The sequence below is a fragment of the Eulemur rufifrons genome, chromosome 18 (assembly GCF_041146395.1).
Source record: "Eulemur rufifrons isolate Redbay chromosome 18, OSU_ERuf_1, whole genome shotgun sequence".
NCBI lineage: Eukaryota > Metazoa > Chordata > Mammalia > Primates > Lemuridae > Eulemur > Eulemur rufifrons.
Window position 1 is genome coordinate 22,447,280 of NC_091000.1, and position 18,243 is coordinate 22,465,522.

General features: G+C 36.6%; 1 pseudogene; it reads right to left on the bottom strand.

Moving 5' to 3' along the window:
* Positions 1–8,007: 8,007 nt before the first annotated feature.
* LOC138398930 (glyceraldehyde-3-phosphate dehydrogenase-like) lies at positions 8,008–8,989 on the bottom strand (annotated as a pseudogene).
* Positions 8,990–18,243: the final 9,254 nt, after the last annotated feature.

Here is an 18,243-nt window from a genome sequence, read left to right on the forward strand (position 1 = left end):
ATTTCACAGATTTTTGTTTATATGTGACATTAAGATATAAACTATTGAAACAAAGAATGACATAAAGCCTATATCTGGCAGTAGATTTCACACTTAAAGCAAATATAACTAAAGTCAAAAATTATTTAAAATACTGCTGAGAAAACAGAAGTAAATATGGTTTCTTAAATCATGTTTGAAAATTTATTTTGAAGTAGAGAATTATAAAAATTGTCAAGCCTATACTAAAGGCATTTGCTGGATAATGTGTATTAATCCTCATACATAGTTAAATATTAGTAAATCATGTTATTATAATTACTTTTTGGAAGTAATATTGGAAACTTCTAAACTGGCCATAGATTTTTTTTTTATTGTATTTTGATTTTGACACTAAACACATCTACCTCAAGTTAAATTTATTAATAGATACTATTATATTTTTACCCGTTGCAACATCAGCATTTTTCCTGGTAGCAAGAGAGAAGTTAGTAATAGTACTTATTACTTTGTGAATACCACTTTGGGTCCTACTTTACTTTTGTTGTGAATTTTACTTCATCTTTAATGTGAATTTCTCCTATTTTTGTGTAAAGGAGTATTAAATATGGGAGAAGAAATGACTAAATAAGAGAGAGGAACTGTAAAAAAAAAAAAAACTGCTGTAGAACTACTGGAAGTAAGAATATTATGGCTGTAGCCTAAAACACTTTTAACCAATGTAGCCACAATTGCAAAAAAATTCTAATTTAGAATGAGAGGAATTCAGATGATGAGCAGTCCCCCTCCACCACACACATATTCAAATCTTGGGAAATTATCCTTCACTTTACTCAAACTACCAGTAAGCATTATGTTACTATACCAGTTTTGTCAGGTATATAAGTAACTAGTCTCCAGATCAGTCAGATTGGAGTGGGAACAGAAAAAATAAAACCACTTCACAATGGGAAAGAAATTCCTATGCCTGACAGAATCTTTATTCCACAATAGTGATATGTTCCACATGTTCATATTTCCATAGGAGACCCTCGGGTTATGATTCATACTAAAATAATGAAAGAATGCTAGGTTATCTTCTCTTATTTTTCTATATTATTTTAAAATAAACTGTGTTTGTTATTGTGCTTTAGTCAATCACATAAACTTTTCATCATAGAAGGCATGCACATGAAACAACTATTGAATGCTGTTGATTAGAAACACTTTCTCTGACTCAGGTGGGGCAAAGGCAATGTTTGTAACCTAAACATTTGTACCCTGTAACATGCTGAAAGAAAGAAAGGAAGGAAGGGAGAGAGAGAGAGAAAGAAGAAAGAAGAAAGAAAGAAAGAGAGAGAGAGAGAAGGAAAGAAAGAACTTTTGTTATTTTGATATCAATATATCAATTATTACTGATTGTAGAACCTGGTATACTATTGTCTTTAAGAAGATAGTTATTTAAAGGCATTGATTCTATATTAATCCTGCAGCATCAAATTTTTCTACATTTTGAGTAAAATTATGCATGTTATGGTAGGCAGAATGCTAGCCACCCAAAAATGTCAATGTCCTAATTCCTGGAACATATGAATATGTTATGTAATAAGAAAAAGGATAATTAAGATTACAAGTAGAACTAAATTTGCTAATTAGCTAATATTAAGATGGTGAGATTATCTTAGATTATCAAGGCAGCTCCAACATAATCACAAAGATCCTTCAATGCAGCAGAGGGAGTCAGAAGAGGGCATTGGAGTAATGCGATGTGGAAAGAACTAAATCCATCCATACTGGCTTTGAAGATGGAGGAAGGGTGCCTTGAGCCAAGTAATGTGGGAAGCCTCTAAAAGCTGGAACATGATACTTCACTGTAGCCTCCAGAAAGAAACACAACTCTGCCAACATGTTGAATTTTGCCCAGTGAGACCCATGCCAGACTTCTGCTCCCCAGAACTTTAAGATAATAAATTTGTTGGTTTAAACCATTAAGAATATAGTAAAGTGTTACAGGAACAACAGAAAAGAAATACTCAGGGTAATGTTTAGATCTTATAGAGTCTCCATGAGCATCCTAACAAAAGTATTTCTTTCCACTAATTTCTTGTTAATTATTTATGAAAAGTGACCCAAATTCCATTTCTTTTTATGGTAATTTGTTTTTTTTAAGCAAAGACATTGTAACTTTGGAGTTAGACATTTGTGTTTCAATTCTAGCTTTGACATTTACTAATCATATAACATTAAGCAAGCTACATTAAATGTCTAAAATTTGGTTTTTCCAGTTGGGAAATGGTGATAATTATTTGGACCTCAAAACATTTTGATGGTGACTAAATAAGATTGCATTCAAAGTGCTTAATATTATATGTGGTCAGATATATTAGATTAATGTTGTTATTATTACCATTATTTTTACATGATTAGTTTATTTTTCCTTAGACAGTGTTCAACTGTATTCCAAATTTCTGGTGTTTAATTTGGCATTAACATTTATATTTCCCATTTCTTCAAACATCTTGCCTTTCTCTTAGAAGTATGACACTTTATATGTCTATTAAATAATTATAGGCAAAATAGGTCCAAATTGTTGCACTTTATGTGCATTCCTGGCACAGAGCCAGGAGAGGATCAAAACCCCTTTACAAAAATTTCCCACGATAAAAAATGTATATATTTGAAAGGAATAGTTGTGAGAATGCAGTCACTCTAAATAGTCATTCAGTGCAAACATACTGGCTCTCAACTGGGTAGACCAAAATGACTAAATTCTCCAACCTGAATGAATGAAACTGCTCCTGTTTTTAAATATAGAGATTCTTAAAGTGAAAAAAACAAATATAAGCATGACACTATCATTTTATTTAGTGCTCTCCTTATGCCAAAAAATGTAAAGAAAAAAATAAACTTACGGATATATGTAAAGAATACCAAGCTGATATAAAAATATCTTAAATAAAAACTAATGTGTTTCATATTGTATTGTCTTACAACCATAAGTATTTGTACATCAAACATAAGGCCATTTTACTAGGCAGGAATATCACCAGTGGAGAAAGCTGATACAAAAGAAACCAGGGAAGTCGTGAAACACATTTGACTATTTCTATTTTTTCTGATTTATCATCAAATACCAATATAACTGAAAGATGAATGTTCCAAATACAATAATGTGCCACATAATGATGTTTCAGTTGATGGTTGCTTGGATTAGGGTAGTGATGGCGATTGTGATGAGAAGATATGTGATGAGGAGGAGTGGCATGAACTTTAGATAGAAATGCGAGAATCCAGAGCATATAGATAGTATTTGAGGTCATGAAACTAGACGAGATTACAAAAGAAGAAAAGAGAGAGAAGTCATAAGTGATGAGGGCAGAATTCTGAGGCACTTAAATGATTAGCAGTTTTTATATTGGAAGGAACCAACAAAGGAAACAGAGAAGTAGGCAGAGAGGGAGCAGGGAAACAGAATGTGAGCCATCCTGAAAGTGAAGTGGAAAGTGTATTTTATGGAGGATAGAGTGATCAGCTGTGTCAAAGTTATTGCTAGTAAAAACAGAATAAAGACTATATGATTGCTGGATTGATCCACTGGATGTAATAAATGATCATTGTATTCTGCAAGGAAAAGGTTATTGGTGACCTCAACTTAGCAGTTTTGGTGCAGTGGTAGTGTTGAAAGTCAGATTGAAATGGGTTCAAGAGGGAATAAGAGGGAAAGAAGTGGAGCATCATCAATGTTTGCTATCAAGAGGAGAGGAGCAGAAGCAATGGGGCAGTAGCTTGATTGCATGCTGAGGAGAACGATTCAACAGAGAAGGAAAAATTGATTACATAGGAGAGAAGGGAGGGGTGGCTTTTATAGGAGCCAGCATAGGAAGTAGTGCTCTAGCCTGTGGTTCCCAACCCCCAGGGCATGGACGGGTACCAGTTCATGGCATGTTAGGAAGCAGGCTGCACAGAAGAAGGTGAGTGGCAAGGGAGCAAATGAAGCTTCATCTGTATTTACAGCTGTTCCCCATCCCTTGAATCACTGCATAAGCTCCATCTCCTTTCAGATCAATGGCAGCATTCTCACAGGAGCACGAACCTAACTGTAAACTGCGCAAGCAAGGAATCTAGGTTGGACTCCTTATGAGAATCTAATGCTTGCTGATCCAAAGCGGAGCTGAGGCAGTGAAGCTAGCACAGGGGAGTGGCTACAAATACAGATTATCATTAGCAGAGAGGTTTCACTGCATAATAAATCTAATGAGCTTCATTCATCCTGAAACCTTTCCAGCCACTCACACCCTCCTGGTCTGTGTAAAAATTATGTTCCATGAAACTGGTCCCTGGTGCCAAAAAGGTTGGGGACCGCTGCTCTAGTGGAAAGAATGACCTTAAATAAGATCCAATCTAGTCTATGGGGACAGCACAGCTGACACGGTGAATGGCATAAAGACAGGTAGATAAATGCAGTAGTTGAAGCATGTGGATGTTTTCTTTTAAATGCTTCTGTTTTCTCAGTGAAAAAAGAAGCATAGTCATCAGCTGAGAGGGATCATATGGGAACAGATGTGGGAAATTGGAAGAAAGAAACATGATAAGGCCCTTCCAAGAATGCCTGGTATATGGCAGATTATCACCAGATTATTATTGTTTGTGTTGTTATTACTAGGGCTACTACTTTCATTACTATATATTTTTAAACCAAATCACTCAAAAACAGTGTTTTAGCTAAAAATAATGACTTTAATAATAGTAGCTACAGATAGGATGCCAAATATTAGTGGGGAGGTATTTGTAGGACATTTGGATCTTACCACATTTCTGAAATTGTGCTTATTGGGACACACTTTTCTCTTCCTTTCCTTTGTTAGCGTAACTATCATGCTTTTCAGTTGCCCCAAAAGTACCTTGGCTGCATTAAACTGTAAATAAATCCTACATCTACATTCAAACTGCAGGCAAGATCCCCATAATTGAAAAAATATTCAAAATAAATCCAAATTGCTCTTTCTTAAAAAAGATATATGCTACTCTGAAGGAAGTTGGAAAAGCAATTACTACAACATAAATTATATTTATGTTTTCTGTTAATATCAACTCTATTTACAAAGTGTTATGTTCCCTCTAAGTAAATACTTAGAAATGTGTACTTACACATGTAAATATAACCATATTTTTATTTAATAGCTTAAAATACACTTGATTTTCCTATGCATGTGTGGAATATCAGTCACGTATTTTTTTCCTTTCTTGCCCAGAAAGGATAGAAAAAAATTTTCTTCAGCTTAAACAGTTTTTTTTTTTTTTTTCCTGGAAGTAATTTGAGATTGTGTCTAGAGAGCAGAGACTCTATAGACAATTTTGTCAGTGAATAGAATTGAGTGAATTGGGTGTTTAAAATGTCCCTGGTCATGGATTTTAGTTGTTCTGTCATTTTCCCTTACATTTAGGTTGAAGTAGGCAGAAAGTTTCTCATATCTATATCTTCATCACTCATCTTATTGCACAAATAATGTGCTGGGCCTCACTGTCTAAATTTACTGTTAAAAAACTCACCTTTGTAAGTATTAAGACAGGAATAAGTTGTTAACTAATATTTTTAAATATCCTTTGTTTTTGAATTACCATAAGAGTATACATCTTTATCTCCTACATCTCTTCCTATAAATAATTGCAGATTTTGACATTCTCTAGTTCCATCTAAAATCCATCCAGGATATATACACAGTACTCCTCAGTTTGAAGGTGGTAGTTGAGAGTTCTTACTCACAAAAATGCTTTTACAGAGCATTTTTAATTGAGTTTAACAAATTCTCATACCTAGCTATCCTTCTGCAGTATTATCAATACACAATATTCAAGTAGCTGCCACTGTAAGTTCTTCTCTCAGTAATGTGGATCTTCAGCATAGGTGAAGTAATTAGCTTTCTTCCATGGCTACAAAGAGTATTCATAGCATGCTAAAGCAACAGAAAAGGTGGAAAGGAACACAGTTTGTGGTTTCAAGAGATGATGACTGATTTTAAAAAGTGTAACAGACAGTATTGTGAAGCCAAATGCCTAGGAAATTTATGATCAAATTACAGAGGGCCAGGAAAATGTTAAATTGTTCTTATCTAGTATTGGCTAGCCCTCATATTTCAAAAAGTGATATGGCATGAAAAATGTTAAACTTTTGGATGAAACAGGTTCTGTAGCTCAGGAGACTGCAGAAAAATTTAAAAATACTTGGTATGTGTTATACAGAAAAAAGATTATGTGTAAGAGCAGGTTTTCTATGCTGATGAGACTGGATTGTTTTACAGTATTGCAAATGAATAACAGAAATGGTATTTTGGTTGGTGAATATGTTAAGACCAGAGAACCTAACCATGTGTATTTTCCTGAGAAGCAATAGTTTACTATTCATTAATTCAGTACTTGCAGTGACTTTATATAACATGACTAGTGTGAATAACAATAATCGACATTAAGAGATATTGAACAGAACAGAATTGGAGACCCTCTCTTAATGAATGTGGCTGAGAAAATTAAAAGTAAAAATCATCTCTACAGTTGACACAAAGATAATCTACCAGCAGTGCAATTTAACATGTTTATAACTAATGCCCTCATTTTCACCATTTAACAAAATACATAAAACAACCTTATTTCTGTTCATAGTAATGCATGTTATACACTATGGTTTTCTAATACTGCTTTGAAGCCCAGAAATTTAATGGTGGGCTCTTAGGAAGTAAGACAAAGGCCAAATTTGTAGAACCATGGTACCTCTATTTTATGTCTCAAACAGACTAACGTCTCCATAGTATGTTTTTATATATTAGGGTTCCATGTAAACTTTTTATCTCTAATTTCTCTGTAAGTTAAAAGATTCATTTATCAGTTTATGATGTTTTCATCATTGGTAAAACCTGGGAGAAATTTGCCCTGTGCTGGAGAATTTTTTGCTTGATGGTTCTCTAAGCTGATGTTTATCATGTCTGCTCTTACCTCATAATTCAGGACATTTTTCTGGGTTTTTTTGAGGCGGGGTAGCATCTCAGAATAAAAAGGTTTTATATTCCCTCTTAACTGTATAATCTCAGGACCACAGTTTATCATATGTTCTGATTTATGAAGTTACAGAGAATCTCCTTAGGGCTCTTTCAGAATGTCACACACAGAAATGGCTATTAGAATCTAACTCTGACAAAACTGAAATGCTAAGCTTCCTGGGATGAGCAGACCAACTTGGACACCCAATATAGATCAAAACAAACAAACATACATGCAAGCAAACTGCTGTTTCATTGAATGTTCTATTTATATACCTATAACAGTGTCTGTCACAGAGTAGATCTTAAAGAAATATTTCTTAAACCAGCACTCATTTAGTCAATATTTATTGGATATCTTCTCTGTGCCAGGCACAGTGGTAGAGATTCAAAAGTGACACAAAGAACACAAGGGCCCATTATATTCATGAAGAGTAAAATATAATCACTGTTATAAAAATTATAAATGCTACAGAAACTCTGCCTGTAGATATAAACTTTTCTAGACAAGAACATATTTGGTACAAAATGTGAAGGTTGAGTAGGAGTTTGCAAGATGAAATGGCACTGGAAAGACGCAATCTGGGCAGACAGAACATAGGTGAAAATTTTTAAGGTGTTAAAAAGAAAATTAACTCCGGGACTAAAGATTGAGCACTGCATGTGAATTGTATTGCCAGGCAAGGAACACGTGATACAACACGCCTTGTGAGATAAAACTTTGAAAAAAATTAAGTAGATTTTTAAAAATTTTTATGTTTTAAAATATAATCTATGTCCCACATCAAGAAAGTAAAGTCTTTGGGTTTTTTTCTTTCTTTTTTTTTTTTTTTTCTTGGTGGGGTGGGCACAGTGGGACTCCCTGAGCCCCTCCCCTTCTTCAGGAAGTGTGGAATAAAAATTGTATGAAGAAAGGAGCTTCTCAGTGTTTGGAGGGATTGAACGGGGGCAGAAACATCCAGCACCCAAGGACTTCTCTCTTCTTCTCATGCTCTGTGAATGGTGGTCCAGGGGGCTCTTACTCCATGGAAACCATGTGGACCATAAGGTTCATTACCCTGTTGCTGTAGCCAAATTATCCTACCAGGAAACAAGCTTAACAAAGTGATTATTGAGAGCAATGCCAGCCCTAGCATTGAAGGTGGAGGGTGGCTGTCACTTAAAGTTACAGGAAATATCCTCAGTGTAGCCAAGGATGCTCTTTAGGGGGCCTGTGATACCTGCTTCTTGAGGTAATCATATTTGGCAGCTTTTTCTAGATGACAGATGAGATCTGCAACTGACACATTGGGGAAGGAGACATGGTAGTGAGCTTCCCATTCAGCTCAGGGATGACCTTGCCCACAGCCTTGGCAGCACCAGTAGGTGTAGGGATTATGTTCTGGGCAGCCCCATGGCTGTCATGCTACAGTCTCCCAGAGGGGGCCATTCACGGTCTTCTGGGTGGTAGTGATGGCATGGAATGTGGTCATGAGTCCTCCTATGATGTCCCCAAAGTTGTCATGGATGACCTTGGCCATGGGGGAAAAGCAGTTGGTGGTGCAGAAAGCATTGCTGAAGATCAAGAGGGAGGTGCCATACTTCTAATGGTTCATGCCCATCACAAATATGGGGGCTCAGCAGAGCAGGCAGAGATGATGACCATTTTGGCTTCACCCTTCAAGTGAGCCCCAGTCTTTTCTAAAGTAGTAAAAACACCAGCAGACTCCACATATTCATCACTAGCATCACCCCATGTGATGGTAGGATCTCACTCCTGGAAGGTGGAGATGGGCTTCATTGGAGATGGGCTTAGCATTGACAACAAGCTTCCTGATCTCAGCCTCAACTGTGCCATTGATCCTGCCATGGGTGAAATCATACTGGAACATATAGACCATGTAGTTGAGGTCAATGAAAGGGCCATTTACAATGACAATATCCACTTTGCTTGAGTTAAGAGCAGGCCTGTTGACCAGGAGCCTAATATGACCAAATCCATTTGCTCCAATCTTCACCATCATGACTCAGAGATGTGCTTGGTCCTGCATGAGAAGATGTGGCTCTCTGTCAAACAGGGAGAAGCAGAGAGCAAGAAAGTAAAGTCTTCAAATGCCATTGACGGGCTAGCAATATTTGGACTATTAGGCATTGTGTAAGGTTGGACTGCCTAGAAGTCCTCTGCACTGTGTCCACGAAGTCCCCAGTTTTGGATCATGGTGTCTAGTTACTGTGGTTGCTATTTCAAGTACCCTTTATAGACTACCATATCCCCCGTTGTCATTTTAGCAGAAGCCTGGCCATAAGACCATGTCAGAGTTCTTGTGGGGTGGAAGAAAGGTAGAAAAAAATAGAATATCCTATTGCAATTATATATGAATAAATGGACTCTGGTAACATTTATTATAACAGCAAAGGAGCATTTACAATGATTGGATATTAGGTATAAAGTAGTACTGTTAGGGGAAATCTGCTCAGACCTGTTCAGTATTAAAAGCATTTGAGGTATGCACCCATCCCCTCCCCCCACCCCCATGCCCCGCAGTCAGAACTTCAAGTGTGTCCATTCCCCAGACAGTGCGCATTGTAGGTGCGCATCATCAAGTAGGTATACACCCATCCCTTCCCCCCAGCCCCCACCTCTGTCCAATACTCAATTGGTGTTATTCCCAAATGTGCACTTAGGTGATGATCAGGGAAACTAGTTTGTTGTTGAGTACATGTGGTGCTTATTTTTCCATTCTTGGGATACTTCACTTAATAGAATGGGTTCCAACTCTCTCCATGATGAGTGCGATGTGCACTGTCTAGGGAATGGACACGCTTGAAGCTCAGACTCGGGGGGATGGGGGGGCATGAGCAATATATATAACCTGAACTTTTGTACCCCCATAGTGAGATGAAATAAAAAAAATAAAAAAAAAATATAAAAGCATTTGAGAATTCTGATTAAGAGTGACCAGTTTGTAATCTGATCATTGTATTTAATGAGACAACTATTTTATCATATATTTAAGTAAGTTGTTTTCATTAAGTATGAAATAAGACTTTTGGGATATGCATAATATTTAAACTAATATCATTAATATTATAAATTATATCAGCTGCTCTATTATATATGTATATGGTCTGATTTAGTATTCACAACACTGTTATCAACTAGTATTGTACTTCATTACAAAAGTGATCCATGTAACCAAAAACATTTGTATGTCTGTAATATTTTGAAATAAAACATAATAAATAACTTTAAAAAATAAATAAATAAAATACAAAACTGAAAAAAAAAGTGATTGAGTAAAGTTATTTATCAGGAAATGACAAAACCAGAAATACTGCACCCTTTTATTCTCAAGTACAGTATTTTATTCACATTTTCACAAAGCCTTATCAACTGGATTAAAATTTGAAAAGTGGTCTTCAATTTAAGCTATTAAAAACTATATTGAGAAAGAAACATTATCCATGTTTTATTTGAGATTAATGGTGCTAATTCCTATGCTCAACTACCACTATGGTTTTCTCTAACTTGATTATTTCTATAATTAATAAAAAGGGTTATATAGAATATAATTTTGAAGCCACAAATACAATTCCCAAATATTCAGATTGAAAAATCTAACCTGCAATTGATTTTTTAGCAGCAATAAAAAGTGACTTCTGGTAGCAATTTGTGGACTCTGTGCATAGTATTTAATAGACTTACGGCTTGAAATAAAGCAAAAGGACAGATACGACTTAAGGGAAAAAGAGAATCGAAATGGAAGATGAATTTGGCATTGTTAGAAGTCGAGATAATAAAACCCTGAAGTGTAATTTAAGTAACAGCTTCAGGTAGTTAAAAAATCTTAAACCTGGTAACCAAATAACTGCTATATAGTTACTGAAGCTGACAGAATAATTGCCTTCTTAGTCATGAAATACAAGTTTTAAAATTTAGTCCTAGGCTCAGAATCAAAAGTAAACATTCTTATGAACAAATCGTAATTAATATGAAGCATTTGCAAACTCTGCACACTTTGTGGAAAGAACTATTCATAGATGTTCACATCATGGTTGAGCTCGCATAGATCTCTTCTCTGCACACGTCCCATGCTTCTAACTAGGCAGGGTTGTAATTAGCATATGCCTTCAATTGAAGAAAAATTTTAAAGATCCATTAATTACTGTTAAATTTTTCATGATGCTTAAACTTGCTCAAATGGAAAGATTGGAAGTGGAATTACAATTCCAAGGGTGAAAGCCATGACTATTTTATTATCTCTATAGCTTTGTCAGAATTAAAAAAAAAGAATGAGCTGATTAACTAGTGCATATTTATATATTCATAGAAAAAGTGATTTCAACCATTTTTTAGCAGTTAAATTTTATGTTAACTTCATTTAGTTGTGTTTGCTTGTGATATTTTTATTCTTTGGATATTTTAGAAAGCCACAAATTATTGTTATTTATCATAACCCCCTTGTTAGTTTTTGAAAACCTGAGTACTATAGACAGAAATATTTTAATCAATTTCAAAATATGTATTAATTTTTAAATGGTCAGCAACTTAAGATATACACACAATTTGAAAATTTAAAATAGTAATAAAAAACTATATGCATGTTTCATAATTCCTTCATATTGATCATGTTGAAATTTGCCTGAGCCCTGTGTTCTTGAAAACAATGGTGATAAAGAAACTCTTACCCTTTTGAATTCCAGGATATGGTTTACAAAAAAAAAAAAAAAAACAAAAAAAAAGCTGCCTTTCCCCTCATGACTTACTAAGACTTGCGGATGATACCCTTGTTCACCTATGACACAGCCAGACATAGACCTTCTAAATTCCCACTCTTTGTCTTACAAATGTTTAGCTGAACTCTTTGTCCCCTAATCAATTTGGACAGAGCGTCCTCTAACTTGACCAAAATTTAGTTAGGCTTCTTTCCTTCCCACAGATCCCTGAACCTTGGCTTTCTCCTGAGTTTAAACAAGCATTGTAACACAGAAAAACTCCTAATGACCTCATCTGAAAATCATCTGACTGCAGAGAAAAATGCTCCCTGATCAAAAGTCATGCCATCTGCTCATCCCATTCCCCAACATCTGGTCTTTCGAGTCTTGGTTATTCCTCTCTGTAAAAGAAAATGTCTTTTTTCCTGACCTGTGAAACATTTGTAAATCTACTGGTCAGAGTGTTCTCCCTGTTGGAATAGTCTTTGGAGTAAAGTCTTTTCAGACCTAAGTCCAAGTTTGTTTTGTTTGACAGTTTTCTGGTGTTATGACTTGGATGGAGTGCTGACTCCCTCAGAAATAGCATTCTTCTCTCAGGTACTCATGCCAGCTTTTTGGGTCCTTTGTGTCCTTCCCTTGCTGGGGAAATCAGGGTCTATGGTGGCGAGTCACACCACCCAATCCAGTGCTACAGTTGTCTTATCTGTAGAAGTACTGTAAGGAGTTAATTTGATTCTTTCAGGCAAAGAAATGTTTTTTGGCCCTTCTGTGAGGACTGTCATGTCTTCCCTTCATTCCTTTAATGACGATTGAGCAAGGATGTTTCCCTGGCTCTTCCATTGAGGATTGCACTGGAGGTTGAGGGGTGAGCTACTTTGGCTGCTAGGAAGGTGAAACGGCAAGGTAGTATTTAAGTGGTACTTTCCCCAGCTCCTTTAGGATCTTATCTCTAATTTAATTATCTTAATTCACTTTAATTTTCACTGTATTGGCATTCTCTCTCCTTTTCTTCTGCAGCAAACTACATACTTCATGATTAAGGCACGAATTCAGTTCCGTAGATTCAAATATGGCCACATTTTGTTAAAGAATATTTAGAACTTCAGTGACCTCTTGGGAAATTTGGGATCTCCCTGCACTGGCCCTTCTAAGATGTCCCCCTTATCATCACCCCTCCTCCCTCTTCCTTCTCTTTACCATCTTTGACCTTCCTTTCCCCTCCCTTAAATCCTTGATCAGTCTCCTTAACCACTCCTGCTCTCTCCATCCCTCTACTCAAACCTCTCAGACTTTTTCTCTCCCATTTTGGCCATCACATCACTCCCTATGGTCACTCAAGCTTCAGGCTCCCTCCCCATCAGGGGCTCCTGATGGACTCAGGAGTCCTAAGAGGAACCACCTGAGGCTTAAAAAACTAATTAGAAACATGCTGAATCTTTTATCCACTCAGATGGGGGCTCTGGAGATAACCCAATGGCCTCTTGGTTTCTCCTTAGACTTTCAGCCAAAATTGAGTTCACAGCCTTCATAAGATTACACATGAAGGCAAAGAAAATCTTAAGACTCTTATCCACAAATATCAGTGGGGACACATGAGCCTCATGTTGACCTAGTAATGTTAATTTGTCCCATCTGCTAAAAACACAATCTTAGTAAAAATATAAAGGTAGGGCAATTGAGAGAGCCAGATCTGTTATATAAAACCATCTGATTCATATAATATTTCTGTGCTTATCCCCAATTCCTGTCTAAAATTTTGAAACTGAAGCTACGATCTCTTTATCTGTGTCTGTCTGAATGTTTATAAATATACATGTGTGTATTTTTGTATGTAAGTCATATACAGGTAATATTTTGCTATGCCCAAAAGATATTATCAACTTATCGTATAAAAAATTTAAAGGATCTCTTTCTAATTGGCTTAATAATAAATAAGCACATATATAAATTAGCTCTTCCTATAATTTCCAGGTATTAAGAAAATTGAACTTCTAATACTTCCAATAGTATTTTTCTAGAAACTATGTTTTAACTTTATATTCTTTTTGCCTCTTATTTTTATGGTGCCTCATAAAAGAGATTAAATAAATAGATGACTCAATCTCGGTCTGTTAATGTTCATTTTTACCAGATTAAGAAGTTGTACTATAAGGAAGTATATTGCTATAAAAAATGTGAAATGTATATTCATAAACTCTGCTTGTCTGCTACAGAGTATTGATGTAACAGATAATTCAGAATTATCCACCTCATAGTTTCATCTGTGAAATAAAAGTTATTGTAGTTATAACCAATGTATGTAAATAAGAATCTACAAGGAGAAATAATATCAGAAAGGAAAACTTTAGTATGTAAAATATAGAACTATTTTTTAAGTAAAAGATAGTAGTTTTGTCTTAAGGTAAAATGATTGCTTGTTCCAGAATGACTAAGGGGAAACAGTAGATCAAAATTTGAATGAATATAGAAAGCTGTGTAAAGTTTGTAGGAAAAGAATTTTATCTGTTGTGGTCAAAGCTAGCTAAGGTTTCATGGGATTATATATAAAAAAGAACTGTGGTATCAAATATTATGCTGAAACAAGACTAGAATTTGGTTTTCTCTCTGTTAAAATAACAAAAGTTTCTTGGATTGTTTGTATACTCTTAATAAGAGTTTACAAAATGTTTTTCTTTACTTTCTGAATAATCTGCCTTAAAGGTAAAAATTTTGTCTTTTACCAGAATAATTTCTTGTGGTTTTTTTTGACTTTATCATGTCCTTGAATATTTAAGAGAATCAAGTCTTTTTACCTTTGAAAGAACTAAGGTTCTTTACAATCATGTTACCTCTTGTGTTTGCTTTTAAAACCCTTATCGACCCTCTCAATAAATAGATAGATAGCCAAGTATTTTCTCAGTAACCTATGATCCTAGTTAATCGTGTTCAAACCTCCTTATACCTTTTGACATTTTTGCCTTCCCAAAACAAATTCTAAATGTTATCATTTGCGCCTAACACTGTCTTTGAGATTTCCCAAAGGGCCCTTGAGAATCATAAAGGAATTGGTTTTTCACCTTCTTATGAGAGAGGTGTTACAAACAATTAAGGTTATTTAATATGTTATAAGTTACATGGGAGGCATTATAAATCAAAAGAGATGGTAAGCATTCCCTTGATTCAATTTTTCTTAAGGGTAAATGTTATTAATATAAATATTTCAGAAATTGTAAGAAGTTCCTAGAGATTTAGTAGTGCCCTTGGTGTCTATAATGTTTTATTTTCCAGAGAGGTTTGACTGCACAATAAGTGTAATGCACTTGAATCATCTCAAAACCATCCCCCACCCCAGCCCTGGTCTGTGGAAAAATTGTCTTCCATGAAACTAGTCTGGTGCCAAAAATGTTGGGGACCACTGCATTGAGATATAATCTTTCCTTTGGCTTTATTATCATTCTATCATAAAATATTAAACTTATATCCTCAGACCTTGAAAATTTCCATACAATATGCTAGAATTTTTCCCAAAATCTAACTAAACCCAAGTGTCATTCATTTAATTAAAGCTAAAATTATACTGAGTTATTCTCTCATTTTATTTTACGTACTTTAGTAATGATTATGACTCACCACTCTTCTTGACTTCTCAAATATGTCTATTTATGATTATATCAATAAAATGTCAAAATAATCCATTTGATTAGGAGATAAAATAAGCTTTCAGAAGTTATTGAAAGGTTATGAACAAAATGTTTAACTTGCCTCAAATTATTTTGAAGTTCTCTGGAGTATATATGCAGATATTCTTAAAATTTTAAAACTTGAAATATTAAACAAGTAAGTCAGGGGACTTCTGATATCTGATAAAATGGTAACTAGCACATGGTTTTGGATTTCTCCCATATTATCTACTCTACAGAAATTACAGAAGCCATAGTGAAGCACAGATTTGAAAAGTTAATATTAAAGTGAGCAACCTGGGAGATTAGAGGCTGCTGTGAATTGGTACACAAAAAGAGAGAGAAGAGACAGCATATGAGTGAACAGTGTCCTGGGAGAAAGAGATATTACAGGAGGATACAGAAATGGGGGGCAGTTTTAAAATTCTCACCTTGGAACATTATCTTGGGAATGCCATTGTTTTCCATTACCCCAGTAATATATAGCAACATCTTATGTATTGGCCCCAATGTCCTGGATTGCTGATGGAACAGGTGTGGAACAGGGTGGGAGGTTCATTGATTTATGTCCACCTCCTGCAAACTCAGGGGCTAGTAATATGCCGCTTAGATAGAAAGCTTTTCTGAGTGCTTCCTTTTCTAAGAGTATTATATTAGAAAAAATTGCTAATTACTCAATTTTGTTGAGTTTCTTGTACCTTAATGTCTAAATCACTAGCAAGACCAGGAAAGTTTTCCTCAATTATTCCCTCAAATAGGTTTTTCAGCCCTTGTGCATTTTCTTCCTCACTCTTAGGAACACCTGTGATTCTTACATTTGGCTGTTTTACATAAAGCCATATTTCTTATAAGCTTTGTTCATTACTCTTAATTCTTTGTTCTTTATTTTTGACTGACTAAATTAATTGAAACACTCTCAGATTCTTTCTTCTGGCTGGTCTAGTCTATTCTTAAAACTTTCCACTATGTTTTATATTTTCTTAAATGAATTTTTCATTTCCAGAAGTTCTATTTGGTTTTTATTTAGGATGTTGATCTCTTTAGTGAATTTTCCATTCATTATGTGTGTTGTTTTCCTGGTTTCTTTCAGTTGGTTACCATTTTCTCCGAGCTTCCTTTCATTGAGCTTCCCTACAATCCATATTTGGAATTCTTTATTTGTCATTTCAATATTTTCATTTTGGTTGGGGTCCATTTCTAGAGAGCTGATGTTCCCTTTTGGGGTGTCCTTTCACTCTGATTTTTCATACTTCCAAAATTCTTGCACTGATTCTTTCTCTTCTGAAGCAGTTATTGCTTCTTATTTTTGGATTTTCTTTTGTTTAGATGGGGCTTTTTTTCCCCTTCTCACTTGTAAGAATATGTCTGTAGCATATGTTAGGTAAGAAACTTTGGCTTTGCTTGTGGGTGTTTTGACGGTGGTCTAGGTTCTGAATGGATATCTTGGATATAGGTATCCTTAGTGTGGTGGTTCTCTTAGTTGCTAGTTGTTTGAATGGTGTAGAAGTGGTGAGCTGTGTGTGTGGGCATCTTCCCAGGCTCTCTTTGAAGAGGGAGGATGGAAGTCTTTAGAATCGTTTCTCTTTCCCCAGGCCTGTCTTCTTAATAGTGTGAATTGTGTTGACATCTCCACTTTAATCTCAGAGAGAGTAGGTGGTGCTTGTGGGTAAGAATCAACCACATCTTTTATGATTGAGTCAGTAAATGTTGTAAAGGTCTGTGCAAGTTGACTTCCCTGTCAGTAGGTGGCACCTGTTGGAAACAAGAACCAGCTGCAGTGTTATTTTGGGGAGCTGTGACTGGCTCTAGCCCTTCAGCAGAAGCATTTGAATGCCCCAGGTTGTACGCAGGGCCCTGGAACTACCAGGTAAGTCTTTATTCTCCACCACAGCAGAGGCAGGTTGGGGAGTGAGGCTAGGTTGGGTGAGCCTGCCCTCAGGGTCCACAAAACCTGGTAAGATAGCTGTCTCCATAAAAGTCAAAGTTCCACTCCCAGGCTTCTAGGGAAAATAGCCAGGGAGGGACTGAAGTGGCTCCACCCAGCAAGTCTGCTTGTAGGGGAGGGGCCATCTGAGATTCACAATCTGGCTGTCAGAAGCAAGTTTCACTCTTCCCCTTCCCCTGCTCTGCAGTCTCCCTCCAGCATCTGCCAGCAGGCAGGAGCACAAGCTAGCTGAGCTCCCTGTTTATGGTGCTATGGGCTGGGAGCTTCCCTGTCCAGGAATTGTCCCTGGGCTGAGAATACAGCCTTCCTGTGAGGGGAGGGGTGCTCCACAAGTGCACTGTGGTTGGGACTTACACTGCACTTTCTTTTCAGTTCTGCCCATGAGGGCTCCCTTGCCTGCTGAGAGTAGTTTACACATCTCCCCTCTGCGCCTCCAAGCAACACAATTGGTAGTCCTGGGGGGTCCAGGATATGGCCTGCAGGCCTGTCCTAGGTCCCAGAAGATCAATCCCTGACTGTGCCAAGGAGAAGCATGCTGGTCCTGAGTTGCCTATGGGGTGCTCAAGCAGGTTTCATGTCCCTCTGCTTCGGGGTGTGCCCTGCTCTGATGGAGCAGCTAGGCAAGTAGCATCGGGAAGGGCTGATGAGCAGGGAGCTCACAGTCCAAACAACCCCTTAGTCCACTGCAGGTCTTTAAGAGGAAAGGTTTGAGCCCCACTCTCTTTGGAAGACTTGGTGTGGTGGATGCACCGACAGAGGGGAAGCAGCCAATCCTGAAAGCCCCAACTCAGTTATGTCTCTCTTGGCAGCAGTAGATGGGGAGAGGAAGCGGAGGAAAAGAGTCTGAATGGTGGAAAGCTAGCAGTCTGGTCATCTCTGTCCCTCTCTCCAGATGGGAGCCCGCCCAGAATGTCCAGGCTTTCTAGCTCCACAGGTCCCCTGGGACCCACCAGCC